The sequence below is a fragment of the Mus pahari genome, chromosome 1 (genome assembly GCF_900095145.1).
Source record: "Mus pahari chromosome 1, PAHARI_EIJ_v1.1, whole genome shotgun sequence".
NCBI lineage: Eukaryota > Metazoa > Chordata > Mammalia > Rodentia > Muridae > Mus > Mus pahari.
Genome location: NC_034590.1, coordinates 143,703,530 through 143,717,817, shown reverse-complemented (window position 1 = coordinate 143,717,817; position 14,288 = coordinate 143,703,530). Strand labels below are relative to the sequence as shown.

Below are 14,288 nucleotides of genomic sequence, written 5' to 3'. Positions count from 1 at the left end.
CACTGAGGTCAATTATTAGCTATAAGTGTTTCTAACACAGCATTTGGGTTTCAGGAGTCTCACCATTGGTCAGATAAAACGTGTTAATTATTGTTATCATGAGGCAGCACAGTTGCTGGGCAGCAGCATTAGGACTTGGTCACAACACATTGAGCTGTACCTCCCAGGAGCTTCCTGCCCAGGCACCCTCTGGCCTTGGTGTGGCCCATAGGGAGTTCGATTACATCAAACTTGGCCATAAGGTAGAATCTGAGGACATTTGTTATTTCTCAGTATATTCTGCTTAACACTGACCCTGAATGCACTTGGGGTAGGGTAACTTAATGTCTGTAGTTTTAACATAACTAATTTTGCCCTCATAAAATTACGATTTTTATGTCGGATTTTTACTGATAAGATGTGCTAGGCGTCTTTTGTATGTGGCATGCTTTCTCTTTATGGCTTCGGTACCATGACCCTCATTAGCAAAGGCTACTGTAGTTCAGAGTAGTTGAGCAATTTGTCCCAGATCTTAAGGCAAGTAAGTTGAGGAGCTAATGCTAAAGTCTAGGTAGCCTGGTTCCAGAATCTCATGGCCTCTGTACTTACCACCCTTTCCCAGAGGAAAGAATGGACAGCTACAATAAGTAAACATGAAAACCATGCAAAGACTCTAGAAGTGCCACCCAGCAATAGCAACTGTCTTAGCAATGTGATGTCCACATTCCTTCTTTGAACTTTGATCGAGACTCTTGAAACCTGTCTTTCCAAATATATATGATTGCTTCTCTATACGCTTCTCATGCATCTTACTATATAATCATTGTTTGGCTCCGAAATTTTCATTTGTTATTACCTCCTGAGTATATGTGTCACGGGTGTAATATAACACAGTGTTTTATTGATTACTTCATGTGGACCTTTCTTTGAATGGCAAGACTTATTTCATATGTCATTTACCTTGATTTATTTTGTGAAAGTGCTAATTAATCCTCTCCTGAAATGTAAGCTGTTAGGAAGAACAAAGATAATAAATTTACTGTCCCTTGGTCTCTACATTCTCCTTGCTTCTCCACCCCTCCTTTGATCAAGAACTCAGTAGGTGCTGCCTTTACGAGCACCACACTACCTAAACAGCAAGAACTTGCTAGAATGTGACCTTGCACAAAATACTACTGAAACATTCTTGGTTGTGACAAACCAAGTCTGTTTTTAATGTGAAGTAGTTACCTCAATTTACTTAGAAAAGTTTCACAACCCATTTGTACTCATCTCTGTAGATTCATAAAAGAATACATTTACAAATACTTACTTTATGTGTAAAAGTGTTTGCACACATGTGTGTGCACCACATGTGTGCTTGGTGCCCATGGAGATGAAAAGAGGATATGAAATCCCATGGAGCTGGTGATGCATCTGGTTGTGTGCTGTTCTATGGGTTCTGGGAGCCAAACCTATGTTATCTGTAAGAGCAGGGCGTGCTCTGAACCATTGGTTCATCTCTCTATCCCCTTAACATTTTTAGTTATTATTCTATTGTTATTACAAACCATTTTAGATTAATGACTAATAACAGTGTATCTACATAGGCAGTTGTAGACTCTCCCGCTCCATTGTCTCACATTTCTGTATGAGAGGCAGCCAGGCTTTCGGGCGGGGCGTCTTGGCAGCCCTGTGAGCATTTGGGTGTGTGCTCTCTGCATGTGCAACTCTGCCTGGACTCTGATTCTCCTTGGTCTGCTTTGGGATTTTTTTTTTCTAAACAGTGTACATATATTTATTCTTAATTGCCACTTTAAATGAATAATTGCCACTTTCCAAAGACCTCTGCTTTTGAAGAAGTTAAGGGAAAGCAGAGAATTAACCAAACAAGCCCTTCTGCCTCTTTTATTACTGAGAGAAAAAACATCAACGGATGATTACATTTTTTTTTTTTTTTGTGCTAAATACTTTTTGAGCTCCCAGGAACATGCCAGAAAAGGAGTGTAGAGCTTCGGTAATGATGGCTTTGTCCCATGCACCTTTCTTTATAGCCTCTTGGAGTGTGCTGCTTTGGGAGCCACTGGGGAATAGGGAAACAGCCACTTTTAAGCTACTCTTTGGATGCTGTTATTTTGTTGTTGTTGTTGTTGTTGTTTAGCTTATTTTTAGTTATGTATATGGGTATTTGGCTTGCATGTATTTCTTTTTTTTTTTTTTTTTGCGTGTATTTCTGTGCACCACTTGTGTACAGTGTCCATGGAGGTCAGGAAAGGGCCTTGGCTTTCCAACACTGGAGTTGTAAATGGTTGTGAGTTTCCATGTCGGTGCTGGGAATCGAACTCTGGTCTTGTGAAAAAGTAGACAGTGCTCTTAACCACTGAACGATCGATCTCGCTAGACTTTTTAAACTACTTTCATTCACTTCTTAAAGAGAGTCTTTGGGTACAGACACTAAGGGAAGGAAGACATGAAAAAGAGAAGTCTTTGGAGAGCGGACTCAACTGTGCGTGAGGAGCTGGTGTTGTGGTTTGAAAAAGAAAGCTCTCTTGGGTTCATAGATTTGAATATTTGGTGGCCAGGGAATGGTGCTATTTGAAAGAATTAGGAGGTGTGGCCTTGTTGAAGAAAGTGTGGCAATGAAGGTGGGTTTTGAGGTTTCAGAAGCACAAGCCAGGCCCAGTGTCTCTTCTTGCTGCCTTCAGTTCTAGATGTAGAACTGTCAACCCCTTCTCCAGCATGATGTCTGCCGGTGTCCTACCGTGTCTCCTGCTATAACAATAACGGACTAAGCCTCTGAAGCTGTAAGCGAACCTCAAGTAAATGCTTTCTTTATAAGAGTTGTCATGGCCGTGATGTCATGTTCAAGGTGTCTCTTCACAGAGATCCAACGCTGCCTGAGACAGTTGGCTTGTATAAGTAGTAGTAGTTTTCTGAGCACCAGCGATGCCTGGGTTGCACTCCACGGCTTGTGGTACTACCACCTGTAGCATCTTGTGAGGCGGGTGTGGCGGTACTTGTATTTTTATAGCCAAAGAAAAATCATCAGAGAGCTATGTTAATTTACCAAAGTCACAGTGAGGTCTGAGTTTAGTTCCTTTTGCTGCATAACTCATTTTTCTTAAGACCAGCTTGCTCATTACTTTTCCTAGTCCCGGAATCACACCCTTTCCACACACACCTGAAGTTTTCTTCTTCGCTTCGCATATTCTTGGCCTGTTAACCACTTCAGATGCTGAACACCGGGCTTCCGGGAGACAAGCATCCTGGGGAAGAGAAACGTGGTGGTACCAGTCAGTCTTTGCTGTGCTCTGTCCAGCTCGTAGCTGACAAGTCCCAGACTTCAAGAGGCAAGGGACTGCATAAGGATGAGAGGGTAACAGAAGTGCGAGTCACCAGAGGTAGGACCCCAGCCCTATCCAAAGGGACTCCTATGACATGCAGACTGCTAGAGAGATGGCTAGTGAGGACAGGTAAGACTCTGTGGAAACAAAGTTTTGTTAGTGTTGATACTGTTCAGTAACAATAATAGTAATAATAATAGTAATAAGTAATAGTAGTAGAACCCTTTATTCTTGCAGAGGACCCAGGCTAGCTTCCCGACACAGGGTGACTCACAGTTACCTGGAACTCCAGTGGGACCTTCTGTCACCTTCACAGGCACCCGCATTGCATACATGTAGTGCCCATGCATACATTTGAGACCCGCAGACAGATGTACAAATAAAGATCCTTTTTTAAAGAAGGGCAGAAAATGCAGTGGGAAGGAACCTCGGCCTTGTTTTGTTCATCTCTGCAGCAGAGTTGAGATCCACAGTTGGATGATAAATCACTCAAGACTGAAAATAGTAGAGTTATACCTACCCCAGCCATTAGACGCAACGAGGGGACTCATCACGGTACAGCATTCCATTTCTTTCTTTCTTATATAGAGGGGATGCATGCAGAACAGCTTACTGGAGTTGGTTCTCTCCTTGCTCTGTATGGGCCCTGGGAATTGACCTAAGATCATTAGGGGTTTTTTGTACGTAGTAAGTTTATAGTAAGTACCTTTACCCACGGAGCCATCTCATTGGCCAAAGTATGCAAAACTAAATTTTAAAAATTAATAAACCTTGTTATTTTCTCAGCTTCATGCATAGTGTCATGGGACTTTATCTGAACTGGGCTCTGATTTGTGCCTGCTATGGCTACTCTCATCCTGGAACCACACCCGTGTTTCACTGACAGCATCCTATCCTTCATTCTTTAAAGTGGTGCCAGAAAGTAAAAACCTTCAGAAGCAGCCAACTGCCAAGTTCTTGGAGGTTTTAAAGCCATGTTTCCTTTTAAAATAATGATGTCGTCTCAAATACTGGTTTGGTAGCATTCTTCTCTCACCTGATTGTCCTTATCGAGCCCCACTAAAACATTCAATTTAATTTTATAGAATTAACAGCTCATTTTCCCCCTCATATTTGCATTTTATTAGTTAATAACTTAATTAAACCCTGTAATAGCAGAAACCAGTACAACCTGAGTGAACAGGTTTAGAAGCAAACACAACTGCGTCCTGGTAAATGTTGCTCAACAATACGGGATGGGCATTGCCAGGCATCTCACACTACTGACAATGAGTGATGAATGGCTTACTCATCTGCTTGTATTCCCGTATGTTACAGAGAGAGGAATTAATCCAAGCTGAAGATTAAGTAGAAGATGAATAGTAAGACAAGCATGAGCTGTAGTGGTTTAATAACTGTTTGGAGGAGTTATATAAGTCAATGACATATCTCAGAGACCCCAACAACTTAACTTGAATTTACTCTGAATTGTGTATAAAGTGTGAAGGGTACGATCCTGGTTAGTTTTATGTCAACTTGACACAAGCTAGAGTCATGTGAAAGAGAACCCCGATTGAGAAAATGCCTTCATTAGATCCAGCTGCAAGACATCTTCTTAATTAGTAATTGATGAGGGAGGATCCAGCCCGTTATGGATCTTGGTATCCCTGGACTGGGGATGCTGAGTTCTGTAAGAAAGTTGGCTGAGGAAGCCATGTGGAGCAAGCCAGGAAGCAGCAGCGCCATTCTGTGGCCTCTTCCTCAGCCCTAGCCTTCAGTCTCCTGCTTTGTTTGTGTTCCTATCCTGGCTTCTTTCAATGGAAGCCAAACTTTCCTCCCTAGCTTGCTTTTGGTCATCATGTGTCATCGTAAAAATAGAAACCCGAAGTAAGGCAGAAATTGGTACCAGCATCGTGAGGTATTGGTTTGAAAGACCTGACCATGTTTTGAGGAAGGATTGTAAGAAGGTCTTTGGATCTTTGGTCTAGAAAAGCTGTTGAGTGTTGAGAGCTCAGTGGGAGGTTCTGTGGGAGCCTGAAAGATAAGAATGTTGATAACAGTGCAGGCCTGGCTTATGAGGTTTCAGAGACACTGGAGACACCTCTGGGCCTTTTGTGTGAAGAATCTGTGGTATTTGGTCAGCTGGAGTGGCAGAGTCTGCTGTGATTAACCACTCCAGCGAACCACTGAAATGATGAAACCTTTGCTTTGCCAGAAAAGGTACTAACGGCAACAGTAAGCCATTGATTGATTAGTCTGTTTCCTGGTACTGTATTGAAATACTAGGGCACACTCCTTAGTAACAAAAGGATCATTTACTTCCCAGTTTTGAAGGGTGGAAACAAGATCAGCAGCCCCATGAGCTGGGTGCCTGCTCAGGGCCTTCAGGAATGAGGAACCTGCGCAAACTGAAGAGTTCCCATGGAGAGACAATGAGCTCGACAGGAATTAGTGTGGGGTTTCCCTTAGAAAAGCTCAGTCTGTGCCAGGCTCACTTTAGGTTCTGCCAGAATCACCTAACTACTTTTCCAGCACAGTGCTCTCAGGAACTCAAGGATCTCACTGTATGCTATACCTTTTAAAGGTCCATGTCCCTTCCCAACATCACAGTAGGGACCAAACTCCCAGCACATAAACCCCTGTGTGTCAGATTAGTACCATGAAAGGGTTTTGTTTTGTCTGGGTTTGGGAGGGGCTGTAATCACAAGAATGTAGGTTTGTGGTAGAAAGGAGAGGCAGAAAGAGTTTCTTCTCGTCCCAGAGTTTGTAACATCTGGACAGTGGAGTAAGTGTGTTACATGCATGCTAACTCAGGTGCCACCAGACAGCTCCACTAAGCTCTTCGTGGTAGATGAAAAACGATAAAGTAGTCTGTGCAAATTGATTAGAAGACAGGCTTCATGATACCGGGTTGTTGCAGGACTTACTTTAAGACACAGTCACAGTCATTGAACACCAGTGTTTTCTTCATCAAGCCTTCCTATCAGATTGGTTGCTAACAGTGTGACACTGACAAAGCAGAGAATTACATAGAATGGTTCTTCAAGATTGATTCATACAAAGGAAGGGGTAACTGTATGGCAGAGTGTGCTTGGCTTCCTAATGCACATTTAGTTAATATAACCGCAGACTTACTTAGTTTCCTTTCCATTCTATAATGTCTGGCTCCAGAATTTGTACAGATATGTTTAAAGAACACAAAGACAGCCTTTGGGAAGGCTGAGTAATTGAGTTGAGTTTCTGGTTGGTAGCAACCCTGCCTTGTCATGTGCTGAGGATGCATGTGTAGTTTTAGCCTGGAGTGCATGTGACGCCATTCTGTGCATTGTCATCCTGGAATCCAAGTCTCCTAACATGGGAATCCACGGGGCTTCTGATGGAGGGTGAGTTTCAGGCTCAGGCCCTTCAGGGGTCAGCACTGAGTCCTTAGATACAATCTGTTGACTAGATTTGGCCCACCAGATAGTGGAGGGATTTCTGGTAGCCAGAAGCAAAATGAAAGACCTCACAAGGTACACTTATCTAGGAGATGGGGATGGATCAGCTTCCAAGCAAAACAAGTTTCTCTTCAAAACTCAGAGGAAAGATGTCACAGGGATTGGAAACTACTTTCTCTTTCAGCAAAGTATTGGGTCACATGTGGCTTTCCTTGTCTTTTAGTAGAGTCTGTGGAGATAGGATGTCTCTCCAAACATTTGAGTAATGAGGACCTTGCTCCAGGAAGATGGGCTGAGCATAGTGTCCCTTATAAGATCAAAGGAGTCCTCATTTGGGGAATAGACCTTTAGCATCTGACCAGAAAAGTCTTGGTTACTTGTGACAACATAATACATTTTAAAATTTCTCTCTCTCTCTCTCTCTCTCTCTCTCTCTCTCTCTCTCTCTCTCTCTCTCTCTGTGTGTGTGTGTGTGTGTGTGTGTTTATACACAGTGCTTCTGAGTCTAGACAAGTGCATGCAAATGGTTAGAGGAAAACTTGAATGACAGTTCTCTTCCCTTTTCTTTCTTTTGTTTTTTTTTTTTTTGAGATAGGGTCCCTCTAAAGCCCAGGCCGTCCTGGAACTTGCTGTATGAACCAGGCTGGTCTTGAACTCAGATATCTGCCTGCATCTGTCTCCCAAGGGATAAGATTAATGGCCACAACCACCTGTCCATTTTTCTCCTTTTGTCACGTGGGTCATAGGGATCGAACTCAGGTCGTCGGGCTTGGCAGCAGTTACCTTTATCCTCTAAGCCATCTCACCAGCTCTCTCATCTATAGTTTACTGAGACAACCTCTTGAGGTTTTGAGAGAAAGGTGTCAGAAAAGGGCCCAAAGGATCCCTTGATAAGCTCTACTGATTGGTCTCAGTATTCAGGGCCTTTATCAAGCCTGCTGATCAACTGGGTGACAGATCAGTGACCTATGAAATGGAATTTCTCCTTCCTGGCCCGCCTCCTTATCTGTCATTGCGATGTTGCTGAGATGTTTCCAGGCTGCCTCTGGAGCTGGACAAGAAGGAAGGAGTGAAAAGCTGTAAGTTGGGTAAGAAAATGACAATTTAAGATTTAGTGTGTACTCCTTGATCAACAGCTAGAGTGCCGCATCTGTGCCTCATGCCTCTGTGTTTTCAGCATGTATGACACAGGCACCTTGCCTATGGGGTTTGATCTTCTCACCTCTCTTTTCTCTTTTCACTGTTGTCTGACCTGCTTTGTTTAGTTTGAGGAAGTGGATGTGGGTGAGAGTTGGTCTGGGCCATGCTGACTTGTGTACACTTCCAGAATTGTGACTCGCTGTGATCAAAGTTTGTTGTGTGAATGGCTGGAGCCAAGGGAGTAGTTCCGAGGGTTAGATGCCCGAGGTTTGGTGGAGGGAACATTGGCTTCCTGTGATGATGGCTCATTTGCTTAGTGGCACTAGAGAAGCGCTGGCTTACTTTGTGCGGTCATCTCCCCTCTAGGTCCTGTGGCTAATTTTCTTAACATTTTCTAGCACTTTATGTGCATGTGTATATGTTATTTTCAATAAAATTGAGGAGAAGACAGATACAATTCCAGTATACCAGTTTTAAATCATGCTTAAGGATTCTAATGCTCTTGGAACAATAGGGGACCAATAGATCATGAAAGACTAGACAGAACTTATATGATGACAGTTTGTAAACGTCAGGTAGTAAAATAAGTCTGAGATCTTTATTTTGCAGTATTGGCGCAAATGTTCTGTGATTCCTCTTCTCTCTCCTGATTCCTGTGATTTTTCTTCTTGCCTCCTCGGTCTGAAGGAGACAGTACTTCAAAGGAAATCTTAGATAGCGTACCATTTCACCCTAGTAATTTACTGTAATCGCTGTTCAATTATTTACTTTTGTCAGTTGACTTTTCCTGTTCTTTAATTCTGAAATGACACTTGGACTGTGGCCTGGTCATGGTATGGAAGTGCACTTTCTGCCATCTGTATCCTGGTCCTGGATGGAGACTCCCAACCATCAAATCATTTTATTGATACTTTATAACTGTAATTTTGCTACTGTTATGAATCTTGTGTTGTCTGACATTTCAGGTTGCTGCTGGAAAAGGGTCATTTGACCCCCAGAAGGGTTGTGACCCACAGGTTGAGAACCCCTGCTCTCAGTGGACATCACCAGCTCCATTTTGGTTAGTTGTTTTGTATTGAGATTGTCTCATTTTGTAGACCAGGTTGGTCTTGAACTCACCATGTAGCCCAGGATGACATCAACCTTACAGCAACTCTGCCTCAGTCTTGAAACTGCTTGGATTTCATTTTGGGGCATTCACCAGGAAATTGTCTGTCTTACAAATTCATCATTTATCAATTTACTATCTCCTGGTACTGTGATGAGCCATGCAGTATTTCATTTTTTTAAAAGATTTCTCTATATTTCTTAATCAGGGCTCACAGTAGCTGTGCAAGGATGGAAAGTATTAAAATAGCATCCTTATAAATCAGAGAGCAGTGGGAGTTATGGGACAGAAGTGGGGTGCCAGTGCTTTAGGTCTCTCCACCCCCTTCCCTCACCCCCATATGTACTGTTTCCTGATGGGCTTTGCACTGTTTGGGCAGTGTTTGGGAATTGCAATGTGCTCTTTCCTCTGAATCTTATGCTTGTTGTATCTGATACTGAGGAAATTCCAAGCGCCTGACCAGGGTCTGGAGATGGCTCAGGGAAGCCCACACTTAACGGTACCCATCCCATGTCACAGGGTAGCAAGCACAGCCCCTCGTGGGACCAGTCGATACCATCACAGACTCTCCCATGTCACCGGTTTCTGCCACTCTCTGTTAACTAGCCCAAAGGCAGACTATGATCATAGTTAGGGCCTTTGCCTTGGTGTCCCCATTATTGTTGTAACAGAGTGGAATTTGAGCCCGAATGTCTGAAAAAGGAGTTTTGACATTCTTTTTACTCTTGTATTATTTTGTTGCTCACACCTGACTTTGTGATTGGTTTCAAAGTGAGTAATTGTAAAGCAGATGAAAAACACAACACCTCTGAAGAGTACAGCGGAAGATGTTTGCTTGCTGTGCGTCTGCTGCGTGTTAAGGGCTGCAGTGATAACAGGCACACCAAGCAAAAGGCTCTGAAAGTGATCATAACCTGCCTTCGGGTAGTTGCAGGCAGTGGTAGGAAAGCTGTCTGTGGTAGAAAGCAGACATTCAGCTTCTGCCTCATGTGTTTAAAGTGCTAGAAACCCAGCGTGAATGCCTTCACGTTCCTAAGCTCTTACTATCCAGCTGTTTATCCAAAGAAAACGCTGGAGTAAGTTGAGAGATGTGATGTTGCTTCTTGACTGCCCCAGCCAGCTTACTGGGGCTCTACCCACTGGTGTCAGTCCTGGGAGCAAGAATATCATGGCGTCTGGAACAGAAGAACACTATTCACAACATGATGAATGTAGTTAATATCTTGCCAAGGATACCCACTCTAGTGACCTACTTGTTCCAGTTAGGCCCTACTTTTGAACTTTCTGAACACCCCCACCCCACCCCCCAAAAATAGCTATACAAGCTAGAGAATACATCTGCAAACCACGAGCCCATTCGGAAGGTTCCAGATCAAACTACAGTACCACTCCATCTAACATTATTTTGGCTCATCTATAAAAATAAGTCACTCAAAAAGTAATAGTAATATGTATGATGGCATAGAGCAGCCATAAGCTATAGTTGCTGGTGGTTTTCCGTATTTTTATACATCAGTCATTTTTATAGTTTGCTTTTATAGTATGCTGAACAGAAGAGGACACAAGAAGGTAAAACAGACTTTGCTGTCCCGTGGTTGGTGGCAGGAATTGATAGAAAGGTCATTGAACCCAAGACTACCCAACTCCAAAACTTTTATCTCGTTCCTTATTTTCCATAATAATATGTATAGAAATAACTTCCAGTTAAAAAGTGAAATCATGGAGTCCATATGAGCATCATAAAATAGTACGTACAATGGCAGCTGACCAGCATGTACTGCTTGCTAGGATAACTAAGTAGGGACATGTTTCACTTCTGGATACTCTAGTCTGAGTACGTGACCCTAGTGGAATCAGGAGAAGACTTGATGGGCCCAACTGACAGAGATTCTACAGAATACTGTGTTTTTAAGACTTGCCCAGGTCTTAAGAAACAAGAAAAGAAAGAGAAACCTGGTGGGGAGGGTAAGGAGATGCAAAACTAACTGTTGACAAGGACAGGGTAAGCAAGCACAGAGGATGTAAGGAGACTGAAAAAACAAGGGCTCTCCAGCCCTTGTTGAGACGCTGGTGTTCAGTTCCTGGTTTTAGTCATTGTGCCCTGGTTCTCTTAAGTTGACACAAAGCTAAAGAAGGGTATAACTCAGTTTTCTGTACTACTCTTGCAACTTTAAGAACATTATTTTCAGAACAACAGGGAGAAGTAATGGAAAGCCCTCAGTGGTATAATATTACTCAGTTGTTTTCTGATTCGCTAACAAAAGTCTCAGCTTTGAGACTTAGTAACTGAAATCTTTCAAACGTGTAGTCACCTGGGAAGAAAGAATGTTTAGCCAAATGTTGAAGAGGTGAGTCCCAGTCCACCCCTACTACTGTAAAAATGCCATACAGAACAGGAATGTCTGCTCATCCTCAGGGTAGAAAAGTTGAAGGCTAGCTCAGTGGCCAGTGCAGCATCTTCTTCAGAGGCTATTAGCACCAGGCCCTTTTGGGGTAGAAGGGGACAAGGGCCCTCCTGGGTCTTGTTTTTTTGTATGGACACTGGTCCCATCTGTGAGGGTTCTATCATGATGACCTCCAAAAGCCCCACCCCATTACACAGTTACCTCAGGATATAAATGGAAAGGGATTTCAGTAGGCATGTAGTGCCATGTTGAACTCTAGTGTTTTAAGGCTATCCGTGTGTAAATATAAACATGTTATAAGCATTTCCCCTGAGCCAAACCCCATGGCCGTTCGGTACTTTTTATTTTATGTTGGAAAAAAATATCTTTGTGCCTACTGAAAACAAAAGGAAAGCATAGATATGACAACATGTTCTTTGAAGGACTCGGTATCTTGTGGACCTAATAGAGCCACATCTAGAGAACATTATGCTCAGGAAGTTGTGACAGACTTGTGACACACTGCTCTTTGGAATTGAAACCAAACAGGTAAATGTGTACCTAGAAAAGGAAAACTTTGTCTGTAGGGACTGTTGCTATTTCCTCTGATAATATTTGCCTTCCAGTCTGAGAGTTCCCCTCTGGTTGGATTATACTGTTTAACTCAAAGCACAAGTGAGGAAGCGATCTCTCTGCTCTCTTAACATATTGTTGCCCTGAGGAAGGGCGTGTGCGTTTAAGATGTTAGGCCATAAAGAAGACTGGAAGTTTAAAAGAAAATTCCAAAGAAATTGTGAAACTCTGATAAGTGGGATTATTTTTAGACTTTGTGAAAGGAGAAGTAGGAGAGAGAGATTTTGCCTTTGTCTCTCTAAGCAATAGAGTGATGATCCTGGCAACTGCGGGTTGGATGTGGAGTAAGAGGCTTATGTCACTCATTCCTGGGCCCCCTTCTCTTCAGCAGTGCAGCATGATGACCTAAAGTCTTTGATAATTCCACATTGCGAAACGCATTTAAGAATTTCAGTGTCTACTGGAGAAAATGTTTTTATTACAAATCTTTGAGTCTTTGTTATTATTCGAGGTTGTTGTGATTTCCGTGGTTAATAATTTCCGTGTTTCTGGATTTTGACCTTAAGCAGGCCATGATAGCTCATACTTTTAATCCTACACCTGAGAGGCTGAGACAGGCTGGGAGCCTCATGTTGAAACCCAGCCTGAACTTCATAGTGAGTCCCTGGCTCAAAACAACACGGAAAAGAACAAAAAGAAAAGGGGAAGAAGGGAGGCTGACCTTTGCCTCTGATTTGTGGGCATTCCGAGTTTTGTAGTGACACAAAGTTCTGTGTGCCAGGATATTGTGCAATAGCAGACAGTGGCACTCTATTTAATAGCATGTGATTCCCAGGAGCATTCGATAGAACTCAGTGCCCTGGGAAGCCCTGAGTGACAAGCTTGTGCACTTTAGTTTTGTAAGACCGGACTATTTCGGGGTTGTTGTTGAGAAGTGTAACTCAGATCCGCCTGCTAAATTTAGCTTGTCACTTCACTGTGTCTTGCCTCTCACTTTCTGCCTATCACGTTGGATGAGCGCATGCGTGCAGAGAGCTTTCTGGAGTGGAGTAGGTAGATAACATGTTCGTGTGTAGTTGTATTTGGGGAAGGCACCACCTTTAGGACATCCATTTTTTATAGCCTTTATTGATTATGAAAGTAATGTTTATTATAAAATCTGAACTGTGAAATTATGCAGAATAAAGTTAGAAGAGATATTAGAACATAGACTCAAATCCTTGCTTTCTATACATATGTATCTAAGATATATTACCCTCAAAGCAGGACCGTGCTGGGCATGATGGCACATGCCTTTAATCCTAGCACTCATGAGGTGAAGGTAGAAGGTTCTCTGTGAGTTTGAGACCAGGCCAATGTTACATGGTGAGACCCTGTCTTGTAAAACCAAACCAGCCAACAAAGGAGCGAAGCATAATTGTACTGTGTAGACACTTGCTGAATCGAAGCTTCATTAAAACTTACAATATGGAACACCACAGACACTTTCCATGTCTCTAAACAATTCCCAAGAATGCAACTTATATACGAGAGTACTAATTCTGTTCCAATTCCAGAACTAGACTATTTTCCAAGACCGGCTGGAGCCAGCCAAAACCCACGGGTCAGAAGTCATATATAATCCCAGTTCTTAATTCACAAGGTTCTTCCATGTTAAAGTTACTAGGAAAAAATATATGTGATTGTACATAGACAATCTGTCTGATTTTTGTCTTGTTTCAACTTCAGTTGAGTAAGGAAAGTTTTTGGAAAAGAAAACGAAAACAAATTACCTTCCTGAACTTGAGTTTTCTGACTGTGGTGCAGAGGAGCTGAGGTGGTGAAGGGATGGGGGGGAAGCTGGGGACAGGAAGTTGGGGAGGTGACGGAATGGGGTACCCAAAGCACTGGATCCTTCCTGATCATGCAACAGGGAATGCTAAACTACCCAGCCAACTGGGAGTTTATCTCCCGAACCACCTGTCTTCCTTCCTCGCTGCCCTCTGGCCCCAGAAGGGGGAAATGGTAGGAACAGCCAAGGGTGGAGCGGGCAAGCTCTCCTCAGTAAGGTAAACTATTCACAGAGCCTGCCCTGGTCAGCCGTAGCTGGATTCTTTTCTTTCTCCTTGGCTCCTTTGCTGGTTATAGTTCATTTTAGTGGTGAAGTAAAACTTTTTACCTCTCTCCTCCAACCCATCCCCTCTTTGGCCGCAGACCAAAGCCAGGGTCTTTGCTTGATAGGCAAGTGTCTCCCACTCAGCTAAATTTCCCAACCCCAGATTGTAGCAATCTAGCAGGAGTCACTAGTGCACAGTCTAGCAGGAGTCACTAGTGCACAGTGTAGCAGGAGTCACTAGTGCACAGTCTAGCAGGAGTCACTAGTGCA

The 14,288-nt window shown here is 43.0% G+C and overlaps 1 protein-coding gene across 8 annotated transcripts in view; it reads left to right on the top strand.

The window, feature by feature from the left end:
* The window catches only part of Sgms1 (sphingomyelin synthase 1), a 257,314-nt gene that overhangs the window by 190,050 nt on the left and 52,976 nt on the right, over window positions 1-14,288 (top strand). The gene's annotated exons all lie outside the window — the stretch shown is intronic.